Source organism: Centruroides sculpturatus, unplaced genomic scaffold (genome assembly GCF_000671375.1).
Source record: "Centruroides sculpturatus isolate CEXI.00-Female unplaced genomic scaffold, Cexi_2.0 scaffold1395, whole genome shotgun sequence".
Taxonomy (NCBI): domain Eukaryota; kingdom Metazoa; phylum Arthropoda; class Arachnida; order Scorpiones; family Buthidae; genus Centruroides; species Centruroides sculpturatus.
The window spans coordinates 33,601-37,388 of record NW_019385622.1 but is presented as its reverse complement, the minus strand read 5'-3'; positions in this window follow the sequence as shown (position 1 = coordinate 37,388).

Genomic DNA, 3,788 nt, shown 5'->3' with positions numbered 1-3,788 from the left:
CAAGAAATGTATAAAATTACAGTACTGTATTAGACTTACAGTACCTAATTTATATACTGTACAGACGATAGTAAACTCAACTTACCCGCCTAAACTCTCCGTAGCGCGTAAGTAGTTCAGCTGCTTGTCCATTATTGGTCCAGATTCGACCAATCCTCTCGCAACATGAGTTGGCGATGATGTTTTACTGCATTTTACGAGTCTCTTTTAGCGTCTTTATACAAATATGGTTGCAATTTTTTTGCCGCAATATATGAACCCGTGTTATAGGGGGGTCGACTGTATTTACAAAAATTCCATGAATCAAGTATTCCCTTCCATACATTCTTTCATTGAGTGGCATTTTGAGCATTAATTGCATTGATATATTTAGAGAAAATACGAATATACAGTAATCTGTTTTATTAGACAAATTAGACAGTTTTCTCTTAGTTTCTATATTAGAGTAGTAGTTCCAAGAAACCTTAACTTTAGTATCATATGCATAGTGTGTCAAAAAGGTACAGTTGTTGTTGTTCCTATTAATTGAAGCATGTTGTTCTTTAATTAATGCAAAAATCTACTGATCTAACCATAGAATGTGTACGTGTAATAATGGAAATTATCTCTACCTAACTTTATGATGTAACACAGCTTTATTTACTATACTGATCTTATTTTTATCTGACCTAAGCAATTGCATTAAAGTAGGAATATGGTCAACATACATTCTTAAATTTGACTCTGTAAAAAATATTTAACTATTGATATGTTTTCATTGTTGACAGAAAAGAACTGCTATTACTATTATCGGTATGTTGTACCATTTTCATCATCATGAACAAAGGAAAATTTATATTAATATTTTCTCTAAATATACTGATGCAATTAATGCTCAAAATGCCACTCAATTAGAGAATGTATGGAAGGGAATACTTGATTCATGAAATTTTTGTAAATAATGAATTTATTTGAGGGATAAAAATGATCTATGTTTAATATGAACTGTCAATAGGTTGTAAAGTTCTACTTGACAATTGGTTAATTTAAAAATCTATTCTTTGTTATTTCATTCTGAGATACAAATATATTCTGTTCTCAATAGCTGAGGATGGCCTAATAAAGGCTGAAAACATTTCTAGAGTAATGAATAATTTTGGTGTCCTTAAACAGATATGTTGATTTTTACATTTAAAAATTGTGTTGAGTTTTGTTTATTTTGAAGATAAAAAATTTATACAGTCAAGTCTGCTTAAGAGATAAGGGAGCATGATACAACAATCCCAAGGGTGCTCTCTTAAGAGCACCTTGGGATTATTCTATCATGCACCCTTATCTGAAGTAACAAAATAACCCATATCTGAAGTAACAAAGTAACCCATATCTGAAGTAACAAGATGATCCAAGTGGTGGTTGTTAGTGATATTTGATTTTTATCACACTTTCATGTCATAAATATAACATAACTAGAGCTAGGACATCTATGCACTAAAAATCATAAAAATAGTTAATACTATTTATATAGTGTAATAAAAATCATAACTAGATTTTTAGTGTGTAGATGTCTTAACTAGTGTGTAGATGTATAACACACCTGGAAATGTTAAAATTCATTATGACATAATTTTATTATTCAATCCAATCTGTATTCTGACTATCTGCTAATTTGACACATCCCGTAATCTGACATCAGTCAACTCTCAGATATTACTGACACTGTTGCCAAGTCATAAACAAGCTTTCCACTAGTTCAAACTTCAATTCTTACTAAATTTTAACAGCTTCCCACTAAACATTTAATGATATTGATCTCAAGCTGGAATAGCAAGCTTAAGCACAATATGAAAAATTGTTAAGCAATCTAAGATAGTGGTTGTTTTATCTTATCATTATTTTAGGTTGTTTAAAAATATACAGTATCTTATAACAATACTTTAAGTAATATATTATAGTTATAAACAAACAACTTAACACCTAAATGCAAATTCCAGCATAAAATGAACAAATAAAATTTAATGTTCAAACGTCATAATATAGTTATATTTAGTAGTTTGTTTTTAATGATAGATTTTATTTGTAAAGTAAAAAAGACACAGTTGATCCAAAGATTCTTTTGAAAAACACCATTTATTACATGTTATAGAATAAAACTTTAGACAACCAGACCTTCCTTTATAGGCTACTCGGCTGTCCAGTTAAACCATTCCTTAAAAACACAAAAAATTATCCAATTAAAAATATAAATTTAAAAAATTGGAACTGGTGGATCTTACAACGTCTTTGGGTTTTCTATCCTGTTCCATTTGGGAACTTTATATCCATTGAAAGAATGCACTATTAAATGTAGATTTTCCGTATNATATATAAGTATATATATAATAATATAATTGTTGAATAAATAAAATATTGGGACCGTTTTTGGGGGGCAATCTTCCAGGCGAGTAGTTGGCAAATGTTGGCAACCGTACCACCCGGCCGAATCCATAACGAGCTTGCTAAAAGAGGCTCTCTTAGTGCCCACAGAGCGGAAAGAGTTTAAAAAAGCCAAACAATTCCATTGCTTTTCTTTCCTTTTAGCTCCATCATGGGACCAAAGAAAGTTTCCAGAACCAGCAACTCTTCGAATGCCATGTTAAATATTCATTTATTCATTACATTAGTGTTTTACATTCATTTTATATTAAGTTCTTATTGTTTTTAGTATTAAACACTTTACTGTATTTATTCTCTATAACAGTGTTTTTCAACCTGTGGGTCGCGACCCCCCTGGGGGCCGTGACCCTGGGGGTCGCGAGTAAAAGAATAATACAAGTGTTTGTAGATCCTACACTACAATAAAAAAAACTACACTTTCAGTGAGAAGGTTGCGACTGTTTATTTTACAGTACAATTGGTTTTTCGATCAATATTAAGGTCTCAACAGAAAGAAAAATAAATACATAGTTTTAAAATCACTGATATAGTTTTAATATGATATAGTTTTAATATGGCCCTGGGGGGTCGCCAGAATTTTTTAACTTGTAAAGGGGTCGCGTATTCAAGAAGGTTGAAAAACACTGCTCTATAAAATGTGGATTTGGTATGTATTTCAGAATGTCTAGAACGAATTAATTGGATTTACGTTGATTCATATGAAAATAATTGCCTCGGTTTTCGTCGGTTTCGGATTTCGCCGATTGTTTTCGACGAAAACCGAGGTACAGTGGTGTAGCGAACATAACTGAAGCCCGGGGCACGACACTTTATTGGCGCCCCCTCCCCTTCCCCCTAGAAACACATACAGCCGATTGCAGAGACATCGTTTAGAGACCGACGGCGGTTTACAGATCGGGTAGACCGCTGTTCAGAATAATTTCATTGCAGAGACGATGTTTCTCGCCTGCCACAATGTAGACAGCGATTAGAAACAAGTAATTTGACCTATTTTCTAGACTCACTCGACAGCAGGTTTAGAGGGCTTTTCAATTCGAGTGGTAGCTTTCTTCGTGGAAAAGTTTAGATAAATACAGATATTGTTCCTTTGATAAATGTTGTAAACAGTACGAATCGACAAAATTATTCATTAATTAATTGCTTAGAGCAAAACCAACAAAATTAAATACTTTAAATTTGTTTTAAATGTTCCAATTTCGATATTCAAATGAATGAAGACTTAAAACTTCAATTAATTTAAATCAGATGCATTTATTTACAATTCGAGTATCGTGTCGGTTATAAAACGTTAATGCATTCGGAGTCATTGTATTGTTAAACAAACGAGACAATTTTAATAATTACAGAAATCTGTTTATAGATCCCCATTTTCATAA